Source organism: Manis pentadactyla, chromosome Y (genome assembly GCF_030020395.1).
Source record: "Manis pentadactyla isolate mManPen7 chromosome Y, mManPen7.hap1, whole genome shotgun sequence".
In the NCBI taxonomy this organism is placed as follows: domain Eukaryota; kingdom Metazoa; phylum Chordata; class Mammalia; order Pholidota; family Manidae; genus Manis; species Manis pentadactyla.
The window spans coordinates 6,526,474-6,546,208 of NC_080039.1; the positions used below are offsets into that span (position 1 = coordinate 6,526,474).

General features: G+C 39.1%; 1 long non-coding RNA gene across 1 annotated transcript in view; it reads right to left on the reverse strand.

The window, feature by feature from the left end:
- Nucleotides 1–2,420: 2,420 nt before the first annotated feature.
- LOC130682167 (uncharacterized) overlaps nt 2,421–19,735 on the reverse strand; it is a 42,925-nt gene continuing 25,610 nt past the window's right edge. Inside the window, exon 2 of the long non-coding RNA XR_008995427.1 lies at nt 2,421–2,514. This is a non-coding gene — a long non-coding RNA (uncharacterized LOC130682167). The remainder of the gene's footprint in view (nt 2,515–19,735) is intronic.

A 19,735-nucleotide genomic window follows, 5' to 3' on the forward strand; every position in this document is an offset into this window, starting at 1 on the left:
TTTAATTCTTTGAGGAACTTCCATACCATTGAACATACTGAATATACTAATTTACTTTCCCACCAATAAGGCATGACTTCACTTTTCTCTGCATCCTCTCCAACACTTGTTATTTCTTGTATTTTGAGTAACAGCCATTCTGAATGGTGTGGGGTGATATATCATTGTGGTTTTTATTTTCATTTCCCTGGAGATTAGTGATGTTGAGTACCTCTTTGTGTTCCTGTTGGCTATTTGTATTTCTTTGGAATAATGTCTGTTCAGGTCCTCTGCTCATTTTTTAAAGTTTGGATTGCTTGGAGATTTTTTTCTGTTGAGTTATATAGGTGTTTTATATATTCAGGCTAGTTTTCCATTATCAAATACATAATTTGTAAGTGTTGTCTTCAATTTAGTAGGTTCCATTTCCATTCATTGACGGTTTCCTTAGCTATACAGATGTAGACACGTCTTTTTGGATTTTTGCTTTTCTTTCTTTTATTTTGGTATTCAGACCCTAAAAATCATTGTCAAAACCAATGTCAAAGAGATAAGCACTTCTTGTTTTTCTTCAAGGAATTTAATGGTTTTAGGGATTGCTTCCAATTCTTCAATCCATTTTGAGGTAATTTTTTTTTGAGAGGGCATCTCTCATATTTATTGATCAAATGGTTGTTAACAACAATAGAAGTCTGTATAGGGGAGTCAATGCTCAACGCACAACCATTAATCCACCCCAAGCCTAATTTTCATCAGTCTCCAATCTTCCGAAGCATAACGAACAAATTCTTACATGGAGAACAAATTCTTACATAGTGAATAAGTTACATGGTGAACAGTACAAGGGCAGTCATCACAGAAACTTTCGGTTTTGCTCATGCATTATGAACTATAAACAGTCAGTTCAAATATGAATACTCATTTGGTTTTTATACTTGATTTATATGTGGATACCACATTTCTCTCTTTATTATTATCATTTTTAATAAAATGCTGAAGTGGTAGGTAGATACAAGATAAAGGTAGAAAACATAGTTTAGTGTTGTAAGAGAGCACATGTAGATGATCAGGTGTGTGCCTGTAGACTATGTGTTAATCCAAGCTAGACAAGGGCAATAAAACATCCACGTATGCAGAAGATTTCTCTCAGAACAGGGGGGGTGAGGTTCTAAGCCTCACCTCTGTTGATCCCCAATTTCTCACCTGATGGCCCCCCTGCGACTGTGCCTGTCTTAGGTTGTTCCTCCCTTGAGGAATCTTACCCGTCTCTGGCTAACCAGTCATCTTCCGGGGCTATACAGGGAAATGTAAAGTTGGTAAGTGACAGAGAAGCCTTATTGTTTGAAAAGGTTAGCTTTTTACTTCTTTGCATATTTATGCCCTGTGGCTTCTATGCCCAGCATTTGTCTTGAGGTATCTTTACCACTTGGAGGAATTATAAAAGTCGGTAAATTCAATATGAGGCACGAATTCTGTTTAAGGGTTGTAATTAGGAAGGAAGAAGAAAAGCTATAGGGTAAAAGATGGAAGAAAACATGGGAAGATTGATTATTTCTTTGACATATCTTCTTGTAGAGTAACTTGAGCATGTATAGGTTTTAAACTACTAATTAAATTGTGTGTGCACATTAACATAATAGGAATACAGTTACATAACCAAAGCATATCTGTAATTACCAGCCATCTCCAGTGAAGCCAAGAAAACCAGTTAGGCACCCTAGACATTTGTGAAAAGTTGTCTATGATATGATGGATATTGTCCAACTGAACTTGAACAGTCTGAGAGAAATCAGACAAATTAAAACAACCCATTCCTGGGGACTGTTCACATTCCATATGTTCTTTTAACAGTAGATAGTCTGTAGTTGTAAGATTCTGGAGCACTACAACTTGAACTTCTCCTAATTCTTGGTTGAGTTCCAACAGTATAGATCCAGTCAAATTTGTTGTTTTACTGTATGCACAGGCCAGCTTAGATATCTCCTTCTTCATTCCCATGGCATATCCAGGAACAGGTGGGATGAGTGCATCTACAGCTGTAGCAGCACGTGGATCTTTGTTGAGGTTTTTGATGAGCATCTTCTGGTATGACTCTTCCAGGTAGTGCTGATGTTGGAAGTTTTTCTTTATATCGTATCTTAGTTCATTTTCTGGGTAGCCCAATTAGGCTTTGATCCTCTGTTTAAACACAAACAGACCCTTTGCCCACACTTTGATATGCCTTTTATACCATTGTGTAGAACTCATTGGAAGTCACCACACAGGAACTGCTTTTTTTTTTTAAGAGAAAGGAATATTATCAGAAAACTGTACCTCCATATCCGATCATCTGACACCCTTTATGATCAAAATTAAGGATATTTAAAGCATGCATTATTCATTGATTTACAATTAGTTTTATCCTATCACGGAGTAATCCCCCTTTTCTTTCTTTCTATTTATTTTGTTATCTTTAATCTACACTTACATGAAGAATATTATGTTTACTAGGCTCTCCCCTATACCAGGTCCCCCCTATAAACCCCTTTACAGTCACTGTCCATCAGCATAGCAAAATGCTGTAGAATCCCTACTTGCCTTCTCTGTGTTGTACAGCCCTCCCCTTTCTCCCACCCCCCTGTGCATGTTGATCTTAATACCCCCCTACTTCTCCCCCCCTTATCCCTCCCTTCCCACCCATCCTCCCCAGTCCCTTTCCCTTTGGTACCTGTCAGTCCAGTCTTGAGTTCTGTGATTCCACTGCTGTTTTGTTCCATCAGTTTTTCCTTTGTTCTTATACTCCATAGATGTGTGAAATCATTTGGTATTTCTCTTTCTCTGCTTGGCTTATTTCACTGAGCATAATACCCTCCAGCTCCATCGATGTTGCTGCAAATGGTAGGATTTGACCCATTTTGAGATAATTTTTGTGTGTCGTATAACGGTCCAATTTCATGCTTTTGCATATGATGATCCATGTTTCCGAATGCCATTGACTAAACAGACTACCACTTCCATGCTATATATTCTTGCCACATTTGTCAAACTTAATTAACCATATATGTGTCATTTTATTTCTGGGTTCTCTCTTCTCTTCAGTTGATTCATGTATTTTCTTATGCCAATATCATATTGTTTTGGTTGCCATAGTTTTGAAATACAGTTTGCAATCAGGGATCATAATGACTCCTCCTTGCCTTCTCTTTTTCAAGATTGTTTTGGCTATTCTGGATACTTGCGGTTCTGTACAATTTTTAGGAATATATGTTCTTTTTCTTTTTAAAAATGATGCTTGCATTTTTATGGGGAGTGCACTGCATCTGTCAATCACTTTGGTTATTATGAACATTTTAACAATGTTAATTCCTCCAACCCAGTCATTGTTTTTTAAATTCTTATTGAAGTATACTTGGTGTGCAATATTATATTGGTTTCAAATATACAGAACACAGTTTTTAAAGTTATATACAGTATTAAATCTCCACACAAAGTACTATTTACTGTGAACATAGAAAGAAGTCACAGACCTGTTGATCATATTCTCAATGTTGTGCATCTACCCCGGTGACTAATTCATATGATTGTGATTTTGTGCCTCTTTATCCCCTTCACCCATTTCACCACTCACCCCAAACCCTCTGCCATAGTAACAATCAGTCACTTCTCAGCATCAATGAGTATATTGCTGTTTCGTTATTTTGATTTTGTTTTGTTTTTAGATTCCACGAGTGAGTGAAATCATATGGCATTTGTCTTTCTGTGCCTGGCATATTTTACTTAACATAATACCCTCTAGGTCCATCCATGTTGTTGTAAATAGCAGGATTTAATTTTTATGGCTAAATGATATTTCACTGTATATGTATACCATATATTCTTCATGCATTATCTACTGATGGATACTTTTATATGCTTCCATATCATGTATATCATAAAAAAATATGACAGTAAACATAGGAGTGCCTGTATCTTTACAAATCAGATGTCTTGTATTCTTTGGGTAAATTCCTATGAGTTGAATTACTGGGTCATATGACACTCCTAATTTTTATTTTCTGAGGAACCTCCATTCTGTTTTCCTAAGAAACTGCCCAAAATGTACTTAATAGAAGCTAAAATAATTAATTCAGAGACTAAAATTCAGTTTCCTCTAAAAATCATAGGATAAATATCTGTGTTACATTTCGATTACTGCTGTAAAAATTACTATACTAGCCAGAGATTAAAGATCGCCAAGGTTTTCTTTTCTGCTTGGTTAACTGGCTAATTTATAATGAATTTATCTAATATGTTAAATAGAGAGGGGCCCATTGGGCTCAACAACATAAGGGTCATTGTAGAGAATTAAGTAAAGTGCAGAGAATTCCAGTTGTATAACAATGTAGAATGAGTAGGAAGCATGAAGTGATCTCAGTGAAATGAGAAAATATCCAAGAACTTTCCAGGCAATTAGAAGTAGGAAAATGGAGTGTTAGGTCTGGAAGAGTGTGCAGTGAGGTGAGGACATTTAAAAAAATTAATGGCATATCTGAGCATTCGTTGAATTCATTAAAAAGATCCAGTCTAATGGATATAGATAATACTTTTCAACAGCAGTTTCGACACTTACATTTCACAGTATTACTTTTTAACTTTGGATATTCACTTAAAATTTATGTAATAAGTCTAAAAAGGAATATCAAAATGTTCCATTTTGTGACAATTTAATTACTTTTGCTACTACATTTATTTTGGGGTTTGTTTGCCTTTCACTTTGTCTATGGTGATTGACTGCAAATTCTTCAATTCTGTTTTTATTATGATTGCATACTTTTGAGAAAAGATTGGAGGTTTTTTCATTAATGTTGTTGTTAAGCATTTAATTATTTTACTTACATAGATGTATTGGGGAAGATGCATGAAAATTTTGTGTGATATTTCAATTAGTGGGTCTTACTGGGTCCACTCTACAATTGTGTTTTAACACAGAAATTTCTATTGAACATTTTGAAAAATCACCTTTATATATAATGTGTTATTGTACATCTGTTTTCCTTATTTCTACCCTTTGCATTTTGTAGTAAGAGATATTTTTAGAACAATAATCATGACTCCTTTGTGGAAGACATTCTTTATATTCAACTAATAATATCTTTCTTTACATAAACATATTTTATTTCATTTACTTTTCTACAGGTAGAAGTTGGAAGTTTAGATGCTGCTTCCTCCACTGCTTTCTAAAAAGAGCACTTTTTATATTTTTCATTTCCAAGTCTTGGCCAATTTAACCTATAACTAGAGTCCCATGATGGTGTGATTAAATTATTGTTATTTTATATCTTTTTCTTCAGAAGCTTGTCTAACTTTCTATTCAATTTCATTGAATATAGTTATTGAAGTTCATTGTTCTTAACCTTGTTTACATTAACTGCCATTCTTTTTCTTTTTGAATTCTCATTTCCATACTTTTTCCCTATACAAATATTCATAATCATGAAATCCATAAACAATGACCTGAAACATGAGGTCCTGCACATCTGGATGTTATGATATTGGAGACGTCCTAGTACAGCCAAATAATTGTTTGACATCATTTCCTCAGGGATAAATCATATGAAGAAAGATTATAAATTGTGAATGTAGGTTCAGGATTTTCTATAAAATATGGGGGGAGGGGCTTTGCATTTTAGAGGAGAACAGAATGATGGCTAGAGTGTACCTATTGGATGTTATAAAAGACATAAAATTCCCAAACCCAAAACAACATAGGAAACAATGCCTCAAAGAAAATGAGAGGAGCACCAATACATCTGCTGTTGGGCCACATTGAAAAAAGTGTGGTCAATAAACAGGAATCACAGTTAGAACAGGGGCTGACATTAACATCATAATAAGGTGAGTGGAGCAGTCAGATTATAGTCCCTTGAGTCAGGGGTCACAGAAGAACCCACAGAGAACCTGACTGCTGTTCTCTCTGACCCTGGCTCTGATTGGGCTTGTCATTCATATCGCTTTTCCCTCAATAGACAAGAGTTAATCGTTGTAATCTTACATTTACTACAGTAGATTCCAGACTTTTTTTACTGTTTCCAGAGTAAAACAGACATTTCCCATTGCAACAAACTTTGCTTGCACTCACACAAACCAAGAAATACAAATACATGCATGCACACACACACAAGTGTGCAAATGAACACAGAGAATTATTAAATGACTTGGTAGGTATCCTTATGATATATGATGCACCCTGGTATTTTATTTTGTGCCTTTTTTATTCTATTTTACTTAAATTTTACAACCTATAGTCTGACACCCCAATGGGTACATTCCCCTTGCATGTACTCCATACCCATGTTCATATTTCTATGCACCTTTACTTTCATCACTGGCATATTCTATATTCTATACGAAAATGTTCCCTCATTCCTTCATTCATATAATTGATTCAGCTACTTTTCCTAAGTAACTCTGTCAACACTGTTAATGGCGGGGTTGGTAAGAATATATAACAGTGATCCATGCCTCAATTCAATTACAGTTTAGGAGGAAAAAATTTGGAATTAAGCAAAATCACAAAATGATAGCCCCTACATCTAAACTCATTATGTGAGGAAGTGTCCTTTTTCTCGGGAATGTAAAGGGGAGAAAGGATACAGGCAGTCTGTAAAAGGCAATGGAGATTCAAAGATGGGGATGTTGTGGAAACATCCAAAGAGACCTGTGGGCAAGGCTCCAGGCAGGGGGAAGCAGGCATACAGAGATAACATTGAGGTTGCAGCATCAGGTGAAAGAAAGTCAAGTTCAGTGTTTGGGAGGTCAATGAGTGCAGACATAGGACAGTGTGAGGGTGAAGCTCCCAGAAGATTCACAGATGTGTAGCCTAATGTTGTAAGGTACAGAATTTGGGCTTCATTCTCTACTAGGGAGACTTTCAATGGGGCAGCTTAAATCAGGGAAGGTGGTGATTACCCTCAGAACACAGAAATATCTGTCTGAGTTGATATAAATATTAGCTAGAAGAGTACCAGCCTGAGATAGATGAGAGAAGCAACATGGAATTCAAATCAGGCTGTGAAGAAAGGACAGACAGATGGTAAATAAATGAAGGCACTGGGGAGATAGAAGAAAAAAATCACCCTTATCTCATCACCAGTGGTAGGTAAGAACTAATGTGCTTTGAACTAACAGGAAGGAACTGTATGTTTTCCTTTGAAAGTATACTGAATAAAGCTGTCCACCACTTTAGGAGGATGGATACTGCTACCCACTTACTCGGTGAGGATATTATCCTGGCAAATAGTTTAAAAGGCTCTCCACATTCAAACAGCTAACATGTGGTAGGATCATAGATGCAATAGTTGGTTTTCTGATTTCAAAATCTCTTATTTACTATCATTTCAGTGTATTTCACCATTTCATCTTTTAAAATCCCTTACAATCATATGTTGTATGTTTGCTAGTGTAAATGTTGGGTTCCTTCCATGTGCTTAACTTTTTCTAAAGGGATATTCAGTCTGTAATTTGTCTTGACCATAAATAAATGACTCATTTTTCTTTAGGATAAATTGTCTTTTGCTGTGTTATTAGTTATTCTGGACATTATAGGGATATAAGTGTATTTGGTATGCTGCCAAGGCCAAAGTTGCTCTATTACTTTTCACAAACTCTCAGGGACCAGCTGAGTCACTTAATCCTTTTCCCCATCATATTCAATGTTTCATTAAATGCAGAATAGTCATATTACAAGGGAGCCCCATGTTCATATACCATGGATACTCCACCACTGGAATTGGGTGCTATTTCTGTATTCTTTAGGTATAGGTCACCTGATGTAACAGCTTGAACAGTAATATTCCTTTCCTAAATAACATGTCTGCGGTGAGAAGATCTTGGTAAGGAAATGGCCCCAGGGAGTCGTAGTGCACTGAGTGTGTGTCTGCTTTGTGGGGAACAAGCAGTTCTCCAAGCAGGAGTAGCTGAGCTCATTTATTCCTACAAGTGATCCATAAAAGAAAGATGAAAGAACATTAATCAGTACACATAAATAAGAAGGGGATCCATTCTACTCAAAGGTTGCTTGAAAGCAAAATTAATGAAGTTCAAGAACAAATAGACAATGGATTGCTTGTGTCTTGAAGATTCAGTGGCAGGGAACCCACCTCATTCCTCAGCAGCTTCTGGCACTATGGCCTCTCATTCTCCCTCTTGCTCCTTCTTCTCATAACACTGTGTCCATTTTGAGTCTTGCATATATATCGAAAATATCTTCCTCATGCCTTTGCACTGGCTCTTTCTCTGCAGAGCACACTTCCCCAGATAACTGCATGTGTCCCCATGAATCTTCAGGTCTCTATTCAAATGTCACCTTCTTTGCAGGTCTTCCTGAACTCTCAGTGAAAAGCAACACACAATCCACTACATTTTATACTCTTTTTCTTTACCAACACTCACCATCTCACATGATATGTATTTATTTGCTTATATTCTTTCAACATGATTCTATTCCAGAGATTTTGTTAGTTACCATCCTATGCCTTTTAACTAGAAAATGGTCAGTAGTTACCATATAATCTTCAAATGCATGAAATCACTCTTCATTAAAACTGGTATACACGGTGTATGATCTTTCTGATGTATTTTTGAATTCGGTTCGCTAGTTATTTTGTTGTGTATTTTTGCATCTACGTTCATCAGGGATATTGGTCCGTAATTTTCTTTTTTCTGAGGTCTTTGCCTGGTTTTGGTATTAGGGTGATGTTGGCATCATAGAGGGAGTTTGGGAGTATTCCCTTCTCTTCTATTTTTTGGAAAACTTTAAGGAGAATGGCTTTTATATCTTCTCTGTATGTCTGAAAAAATCCGAGGTAAAAGATCATATACGAATACCAAGTGGAATTCATCCCAGGGATGCAAGGATGGTACAACATTAAAAAATCCATCAACATCACCCACCACATTAAAAAATAAGGACAAAAAAGATATTTCATCTCCATATATTCTGAAAAAGCATTCGACAAAATTCAACATCCATTTTTGAAAAATACTCTCAACAAAATGGGCATAGAAGGCAAGTACCTCAACATAATAAGGGCCATATATTATAAACCCACAGACAGCATCGTACTGAACAGCGAGAAGCTGAGAGATTTTCCTCTGACATCGGGTACAAGACAGGGATGCCCACTCTCCCCACTGTTATTCAACATAGTACTGGAGGTCCTAGCCATCACTTAGAGAAGCAAAGAAATGCAATGAATCCAAATTGTTAAAGAATAAGTTAAACTGTCACTATTTGCAGATGACATGATATTGTACATAAAAAACCCTAAAGACTCCAATCCAAAACTACTAGAACTGATATCAGAATACAATAAGGTTGCAGGATACAAAATTCACACACAGAAATCTGTGACTTTCCTGTACACTAACAATGAACTAATAGAAAGAGAAATCAGGAAAACACTTTCACTCACAATTGCATCAAAAAGAATTAAATATCTAGCAATAAACCTAACCAAGGTACTTAAAGACCTATACCCTGAAAGCTATAACACTCTTAAGAGAAATTTTAAAAGAGACTAACAAATGGAAACTCATCCCATGCTCTTGTCTAGGAAGATTTAATATCATCAAAATGGCCATCCTGCCTAAATCAATATACAGATTCAATGCAATCACTATCAGTTACCAACAGCATTCTTCAAAGAAATGGACCAAAGAGTTCAAAAATTCATATGGAACGACCAAAACTCTGAATAGCCATGCAATCCTGAGAAAGAAGAATAAAGCGGGAGGGATCTCCCTCCCCAACTTCAAGCTCTCCTACAAAGCCACAGTAATCAAGACAATTTGTTACTGGCACAGGAAGAGAGCCACAGACCAGTGGAACAGAAAAAGACTCCAGACATTAAAACAAGCATATATGGTTAATTAATATATGATAAAGGAGCCATGGACTTACAATGGGGAAATGACAGTCTCTTCAACAGATGGTGCTGGCAAAACTGGACAGCTACATGTAAGAGAATGAAACTGGATGTCTAACCCCAAACACAAAAGTAAATTCAAAATGGATCAAAGACATGAATGTAAGTCATGAAACCATAAAACTCTTAGAAAAGAAACATAGGAAAAAATCTCTTGGACATAAACATGAGTGAGTTCTTCATGAACATATCACCCCAGGCAAGGGAAACAAAAACAAAAATGAACAAGTGGGACTATATCAAGATGAAATGTTTCTGTACAGCAAAGCACACCATCAATAGAACATAAAGGTACCCTACGGTATGGGAGAATATATTCATAAATGACAGATCCGATAAAGGGTTGACATCCAAAATATATAAAGAGCTCAAACATCTCAACAAACAAAAATCAAATAATCCCATTAAAAAATGGGCAAAGGAGCTGAACAGACAGTTCTCCAAAGAAGAAATTCAGATGGCCAACAGATACATGAAAAGATGGTCCACATCACTTGTCATCAGACAAATGCAAATTAAAACCACAATGGATGTCACCTCACACCAGTAAGGATCACCACCATCCAAAAGGCAAACAACATTAAATGTTGGTGAGGGTGTGGGGAAAGGGGAAACCTCCTATACTACTGGTGGATTGTAAATTAGTTCAACCATTGTAGAAAGCAGTTTGGAGGTTCCTCAAAAAGCTTAAAATAGAAATACCAATTGACCCAGGACTTCCACTTCTAGGAATTTACCCTAAGAATGCAGCAGCCAAATTTTAAAAATTCAGATGCACCCCTATGTTTATCGCAGCACTATTTACAGTAGCCAAGAAATGGAAGCAATCTAAGTGTCCATTAGTAGATGAATGGATAAAGAAGATGAGGCACATATACACAATGGAATATTATTCAGCCTTAAGAAGAAAACAAATCATACCATTTGCAACAACATGGATGGAGCTAGAGGGTATTATGCTCAGTGAAATAAGCCAGGTGGAGAAAGACAAGTACCAAACGATTTCACTCATATGTGGAGGATAAGAACAAAGAAAAACTGAATAAACAGAACAACAGCAGCATCACAGAACCCAAGAATGGACTAAAAGTTAGCAAAGTGAAAGGGACTGGGGAGGATGGGTGGGGAGGCATAAGGGCGGGGAAAAAGAAAGGGGGCATAACAGTTAGCATGTATAATGTGGAGGGGAGGCTCAGGGAGGGCTGTGCAACACAGAGAAGATAAGTAGTGAGTCTACAGCATCTTACTATGGTGATGGACAGCGACTGCACTGGGGTTTGTGGGGGGAACTTGGTGAAAGAGGGAGCCTAGTAAACATAATATTCATGTAATTTTAGATTAATGAGAACAAACAAATATACAAAACACTGTTATACATGACATCTTGTGGTAAAGGCTAAGAGTGGGACAGGAATTCCTAACAGAAATGTCAGAGAAGAATCCTTGAATATGTTGAGAGTCATATAAATAATGCATATTGATTATTTTACTGTAATATATAATAAATTGTAGCACTTCAAATGTCAGGAATGTGCACTTGTGTGAAAATTAATTGTAATATTTTTTCATTCCTAGTTATAAGCACCACCACAGGGGAGCAGGCAATGTCACACAAATTTCAAAATTTATTCTTCTGGGATTGTCAAAATAACCAGAAATACAGCCCCTCATATTTGGCCTTTTCCTCTCCATGTACCTGATCACTGTGTTTGGAAACCTAATCATCATCGTCGCTGTCATAACAGACTCCCACCTCCAAACCCTATGTACTTCTCCCTCTACACACTGTCCTTTGTAGACATCTGTTTCACCACCACAACCATCCCCAAAATGCTAGTCACTATATATTAAGAATGCAAAGTTATAATCTTTGCAGGCTGCATCAGACATATGTACTTGTACGTACACTTGGCAGTGTTAGATGACTTTCTTCTCACTGTGAGGGCCTATGACCACTTTGTGGCCATCTCCCACCCTCTTCACTACACGGTCATCATGAGTCCCCTGCTCTGTGGGCAGCTGGTTCTGGTCTGCTGGGTCATAAGTGCCCTGCATTCCTTGTTAGAAAGCTTAATGGTGTCACAACTGTCCTCTGCAAAACTTGGAGTTCCCCCACTTCTTCTGTGAAATCAAACAGGTGATCCAGTTTGCCTGTTCTACCACCTCCCTTAATGACACAGAGATGTATATAGCAGCAATGCTACTTTCTGGGGCTCCTCTAGCTGGTGCGATTTACTCTTACTTGAATGTCATTACAGCCTTATGTGTAATCTCATCAGCTCCGGGGAAGTATAAGGCACTTTCCACCTGTTCATCTCATCTCTCTGTTGCCTCCTTATATTATTGTACAAGCCTAGGAGTATACCTCAGCTCTGCTGCTACATACAGCTCACATTCAAGTGCAACAGCCTCAGAGCTACACACCTTGGTCACACCCATGCTCAACACCACCATCTACAGTCTGAGAAACAAAGACTTAAGGGGGCTCTGAAAAGAGTCCTTTGGATGGAAGGTGTCGAAACACAAAATGTTATGGGGATGCAGTGTCCATGATTTCAGGACTCAAAGCCTCAGGACCAGAAATGATTATTCCTTAATTAGTTTCTGAAAGGAGAACTTCTTTCTATTTACTGAAATATCCATTTATTTCACTTCCAGTTGTTTACACAATTTAAGTAATTCAAGTTATTAAACCTTCAGATCTTTCTCATAGACAGTTTCCCTTTATCCTTTTATTCCTTCCACCACACTTTTTTTCAAGTGTAAATCAATAGATATTTGGAAATTCCCATTTATTTCTAGGGGCACCATGGATTTTCTTAAGAATAATATTTTCCATAATGACAATACTATCCTTACTCATTTTTCACCTCTCACTTTAGTCTCAAATACACCTCACATTAGCCCAGAGACAAAAAACACTGACCCTAACCTTAAGCAATAATGCTAACTCTAACTAAAGCCATAATCCACCCTAAACCTAATGTGAACTTAACCCTAAACCTAGCTCTACATTCTAACTTCACTTTCACCAACACTTCACTGTTAGCTCTAGATAAACTTAAACCTTCCCCTAACCTACCATCTTACCCTAACTCTAACCATATCCATTACTTCCCCCTAATTCTAAACTTAAAACTCTCTTTAAAGCTTGATATAGCCTGAACTCTAGCACTCATCCCAACCCTCAAACTGACCAGCAACTCACTGTTGTTCAAATGCTAAATGTAACTTTTACCCAATCATTACCCCCTTACCCTAACACTAATCATAATGATTTCATCACCAGAAACCTAACCCAAACCCAGCCCTATCACCCACCCCTAAGTTGAGCACTATGCCCCCCAAACCTGAACCCCTGAGCCCTATCTCTAATACTTGAATCAGAATCCAAAGCTGAACCAAAACCTAATCCCCAAACCCTGAAGACAAACACAAAATCAAATCCTAAACACAAACCTCAGTCTGTGCACTGAGCTGTCCCAGAGACTAAAGCCCTCAAACCAAACAGGAACCTTGGATCCTTATCTGGGAAGCCTATCAATCTCACCCTGACCCCTCACCAAGAGCATTACGAATAGAAAGGGACAACAATGTCCTCTTCAGACCCTGGTTGCAAATGTTGAAAAACTGCCATAGAAACATTATTTAGTTCCTTGGATCTTCCTTCTAGGTTTATGGTTCTCTTGGTACTCCCACCTTTATGCATAGATGATTTCCTTAAGGGATCCTGGTAAAACCAGAGGGGAAATTTTCCTGCCCAAATCTGTTCCTCATAGACTGGGCTCTTTGTAACCCAGTGGACAGAGTCATTTTGGTTTTTGTTTTCATGATTGTTCTTTTCTCTTGATTCTCCTGCCTTGCATATGTCTCAATTGCCAGGACCTGACCTGCATTCTGAGTGAGTCATTTCTCAGACTCAAAATCCTCTGTGGATTAGGCTTCGAAATTTTCAAACATTTACTGGGATCAAACACAAAACCACCGGTGGTTCCAGGAACTACTTTTACTGTCATCAATGAAGGGGAAAACTTGATTGCTTTGTACAGAAAGCAGAGGCATGACACAACTTAGGCTTCATAATCTTTCTGCCAAAATGATCATTTCAGTTAGACATCAGTTGGACCTATCTTGTAGTCACTACTTATCAGATGTTTGTCTATCATAAAGGACAGCTTTCAAGTGTGTTTAACACTAGCAACAGATCTTCAGGTCTGATCTGGATTATGAGATTGAACTCTCAGTAAAGGGCTTTATGTGGGTTTCTCTTCTGAGGAAACCCACTTTCCATGCCAAAAAGGGATGTGTAAAGTGGTCTTGTGGGTAATGGATGGGCATTGCTTGCATTTATGCCAGGATGCCTCCTGTTCTCCTACTCTGGGTTGTGTACCACAAGGATGGATGATTATTCCAATGGAGACATTCGGCAATGTGGGAATGCATGCTGCTCAGAACCAACAAGGCCTGGGGCAACAAGCAAGAGAAAAGATTATCCTGCCTCCAAAATTCAGTGTCCAAAGGTGAGGAAAGCCAAGAAGACAAGCTCACCTAAGTCTTATACGTGGGGTTCATTGTGGCAGATAGTACCAAATGGCTCATATTTTGATTAAAAGCAATATGTCATGATTTTTCAGGTAAAAATAGTTTAATCACAATTCTCCAAATGGAAAGAGTGAGAAAAATGGACCGAATAGATCTGGAGGTAGGGATATATTGTTCCATGTTTTCCAGCTGGCTGTGAAGGTGTAGGGGACCCATGATTTAAGTCATGTATCTTTGTCCTAGATCTTGTAATGTTTAAATAATTGAATTCTTGCCTGGATGGTCAAGAAGGAACCCAGTCTAGCCAACATCTTGAGGTGAGCCCATTGTCTCTCATTGTGAGAATTTGACCTACAAACTGTAAGAGCATATATAGTTTTAAAGGTAGGACTGAAAATTCTTTACCCCAAAAATTTAATTCAAATAGATATTTACCATGGAATATTTAGTTCAAAGCTATGGATATTCTGTTTCCAATTCATTCATTTAGATTCCTGTGGTTAATAGAATTTCACTAGGAAATTTCATCTCAGTGAGATCATCTTTAAGTTAGCTTGAAGATAATCTTATAATAAGCCAATTCCCTGTGCCCTCAAGTTATGAGTAACTCTATGCCTAAACTGAACACTTACCTTAACCATCTCCTACCCCCGTGTAAAACCCTAACCCTAACTACTAATCATAATCCTAAGTGGCAGCCTTAAACCTAAGCCTAACACAAACCTTAACCCTAAATTTCATCACTGACTCAAATCCTAACCATCAACTCTAAAACTTAACCCTTATCTGCATCCTGATACCAAACTTCTGAAAACACAAACCGCCACCCTAAGGACTGAACAACAATCCCACATCCTAAGCAATGCAAGCAACCCCAAACTCCAGGTCTGATTCCTAAGCATGAAACTGACATCTATCTCCAGCCTCAATCCTTATATCCAAACCTAAAGACTAACCCTGTGCTCCTCAGAACCCTGACAGCTATCTCTTGATTCTCATCCTGAAGCTTGACCCAGATCAAGGAGAATGGATGCCAGTGTAGACGGACGGATGCAGGAGTTATGGAACGTGTGCTGGCAGTTCATGCATTAGGAAGTGCCTTGGCAGAGCTCTCCATACATGTGATTAACACCTGATGCTCACTGTCTGAGATGGTGCAGCTTCTCAGGGCTCAAAAGGGAATGTACCTAAGGGTAGAACTACTGGTATGGAGCACTTGCATGAGCACCAGTGTTGCAATAGATATATGACATGACAGTGGCAACTGTGATGACTCTGTCCTAGGAATATTCCCATTTCCGTCCCTGTGGCCTCAAATTTGGGAGCAGTCCTCGGCAAGTTTGGGGCTGATTGGCCAGGTGGCTGTAGAGGAAACAGGGTTCAAATCCAAGGTCCATGTTTATATTTGGTGCCATTTTGACCTATATGGATCATAGAAATGCCACTTGATTCCTGCCTAATGCTAGTGAGTGTGAATCCTGCTCCTGGGCTGTTCTGTAGCCATGTTCCTAGAAAAGGCAGGTGCACAAGAGAAATACCAGGTGAACCAACTGTGAGCCCAGCACTCCTCTCTGCAAATTGTGGATGAATATGCTCAACTTGCAGCCTAAATTTCACCCTTACCCTCATCTTAAACTTCACCCTTCATGCTCAGACTCCCCCACACCTCACTGTTAGACTGGAGGTCACCTGAAACCCTACAGTAACCCTAATCACTTAAGCTAACTCTTACTGAAGCCATAACTTCACCCTTCACATAATACTAACCCTAACCCTAATGTGGTACTAAACCCTAAACTCATCCTCACCCATGTGAGCAGACAACAGCTGTAGCTGCCTTCAAAGCCTTCCTCGGTGATGCCTGAGAACAGAGCAATGCCTGGACCAAAACAGTGAAGGTACCAGTGGGACCTGGCATGGGTAGAGACCAGGACTAATGAGCTCTCCAGCCCTCAGGCCACTGGTTGGGAAACCCACCTCACCAGAATAGGTCACAACACACTGTGTACCCAGAAAGCAGACTCTGAGCATGGAGGCCTGCCCTCTCCTACCTTAATCCCCCATAGTGTGGTTAACTAGTGCTGCTGTGACTGGAGGCTGCCTGGGTGGTGTAGTTTCAAGAACCGGGAAGGAGCCCACTATATAAGCTGTAACACCACCTCACTAAATTAGACCTGTGCCACGAGCCTTGTCACTGGTGCCTGCTTTTGGGGGGCATCGCCATCCTCAGTATCCAGGACCCCTGACCTGACAACACACCTATACTTCACTGTTAACCTAAAGACAACTAAACATTTCTCCTAACATATCCCCTTACCCTATGACTAACCATAACCCAAAATTTCACCCTTAAACTAGCCCTTAATGTAACCCTAACCTTAGATGTAGGCCTAACGCTATCACAAATCCTCACCCCAACCCTCAATTGCACCTCACTGTTCTCAAAATCAAAGTTGAACTCTTATCCTAACCTAACAACCTACGTACCATAACTCTAACATAATGGTATCTTTTTGTAATACTAATCTTAAAGCCAAGCTTAACCATTAACCTTAACCTGAGCTTGAAATGTCAAACCCATGAAGCTGAACACTAACCAGTGGAACAGAACCCACAGGTGAACCCTAACCTAAACTTGAAATCCTTAACCCTAATGCAAAGCCTTAGCCTTGAAGATGAACTAAAACTTGAACCCTGACCTCTACAACTGAGACAGAAACTGTCAAGATGCACTGGAAACTTATCCAAATCCTAACACTTCCTGCTGAAGCATTACTGTTGACTCTCACCTTCACCCCTCACCTGGAGCCTTAGGCAATGAAACAAACAAACATGTTCTCTTCAGACTTTGGTTGCATATGCTGAAGGACTGCAGCGGAACCATTGTTTAGTTCCTTGGATCTTCCCTTTCGGTGCATGGCTCTCTTGGTCGTCCCACTTTTATGCACACATGATTTCCTTCTGCAATTCTAGTAAAATCAGAAAGGAAATGTTTCCTACAGTTCTCTTACTCATATAATGTGCTCTAAGCCAGCTGAATGGAGGCATTTTGGTATTCGTTTTCATGTTTCTTATTTTCTCTTGCTTCTCCTGCCTTTAATAGTTTTCAATTGCCAGCACCAATCTGAAAAGCTGTGCCTTCTCAGAAACAAATATTTGATGAAGAGGAACTTAAGGACATTTACCAACTGATATCATAAGGAAATGGCTCTTGTGACAAAAGGAAGATGAAGTCTAAGGAGTCTTAGACCTCTGCTTCCAAATAGAGCAACAAATTTTTCAACGTCATTGCTTATAGGAAAATTAGCATTCTGGAATGACCACTGGTTGTGTGTCCACCCCAAGTGAGTGTTAGAAGGTTGCAAGAAACCTAAACAACACAGGTGTCTCAGTCTGAGGAAAGATTCACAGGATGAAGATCAGGTGCTTGTATTTGAGTCCTATGCAAGGCAAGTGAAGAAAGACAAAAAACAATAAAACCCAAAAGACTCCATTCAATGAGCTTAGGCCCAGTCTACAAGAAACAGAGATTCAGCAGGAAACATTTCCTTTCTGTTTTTGCCAGTATGCTGCAAGGAAATCTTGTGTACATAAAGGTGTGACTACCAAGGAAGGCATGCACCTAAAGGGAAGACCCAATGACCTAAACAATGGTTCTGCTGCAGTTTTTGAGCATATGCAAATGGAGTCTGAAGAGGACATGGTTGTTCCTTTCCTTTCCCTAGGCTCCCGGTGAGATGTCAGGGAGAAAGTCGACAGTTAGGCTTCACAGGTAAGGGTTAGGGTTTGGGTAAGGGTTCATGGTTCCAGTTCATTGTGAGGGCTTTGGGTTCAGTGGGAGGGGTCTGTGTTTGGATTTAAGTTTGTGTTCAACTGTTAGGCTTTGTGTTATGGTACAGGGTTTGTGGTTTAGGGCCATGTTCAACTCTGGGGTTCTGGTTCAGGGGTTACATTTCAAGTTCTGGGGTTTGGGATTTTGGATCCTGTGTCCAAGTTAGAGGTAAGGTTTAGGGTAGGGTTGGGCTAGGTTTACAGTGAAGATACGGTTATTGTTACATTTAGGGTAATCAGTCTGGGTTAGGATAAGATTACAGATTCACTGAGGAGTGGGCTAAGGTGATGGTGAGGATATGTCAGTGTTCAGCTATGTCTAGGATTAGGGTAGGTTAAGGTTTAACTTTAAGGTGAAGCTATGGCTTTGGTTTGAGTTAGGTTAAGGAATTAAGACAGCAGGGATAAGTGTGTCTGTCAGTTAACATAAAGTGTGGGTGACCTTAGTTTAGAGCTTTGTTCTAGGTTTAGAGGTAAATTTAGGGTGGAGTTATGACTTCACTGAAAGTTAGCATAATGGGTTTGGGTTACTTTCAGTTTATCTCCAGGCTAACAGTGATGTGTGGGTGAGGGTGAGGTGTGGGGTGAGGTTTATTTTGAGTGTGAGGGGAAGGTTTGGTTTATGCTGCAGGTTGAGCTACTCATCCCAATTTAATCAAGAGGAATGCTGGTCTGTGAAATGGGTCACCTGGTGTTCCTCCACATGCCTCTGTCTTTTGTAAGACCATGGATATAGGACTGCCCTGGATAACTACTAACACTCACTATGGCTGAACAGAATCCTAATGGCTTTGTTTGTGAGTCATATGGGTCACCACAGTCCAAAGCACAAACATGCACTTGGATCTGGGTCCCATTTCTATACAGCTGCAAGGGTGCTCAGTCCCCACCTCACCAGGAGCCTACTCTGCAGCTGAGGCTCCGAGCCCTGAAGAGGGATCATGCTGTACTCACCAGGCAGTATTTTTCTCTAGAAAATAGTCATTACACTTGCCACTGTGACATCATATATTCAGGGCAGCACTGGTGCTCATGAATGTTCTCCATACCAGAAAACCTTCCCATTGGAGGCATCCACTGAAGAGCCCTGAAAACTGCATCATCTCATACAGAAAACAACATGGGTCCAGTATCATATATAGAGAGCTCTAAAATTTCAGTTCCAAATGTGTGAACCTTGAGAACAGTGCAACCACACAGGCATGCAATCCCCATGGCCCATGTCAGGGATCACAATGAAAGTCAGGGGTTATCTGTCATGTTTCTGGAGGGTTCAGGGTTAGGATATAGATTTGGGTTCAGGAGTTTAGGGTGGTTTTCAGGTGATGGTTTCATCCTTAGGAGTAAGATATTCTCTTTGGGTTCATTGCAGTGCTTAGGTTCCTGTTTTGTGTTTGGAGCTTAGTGATTCAGGATCAAGTATCTTTCTCAAGTATTAG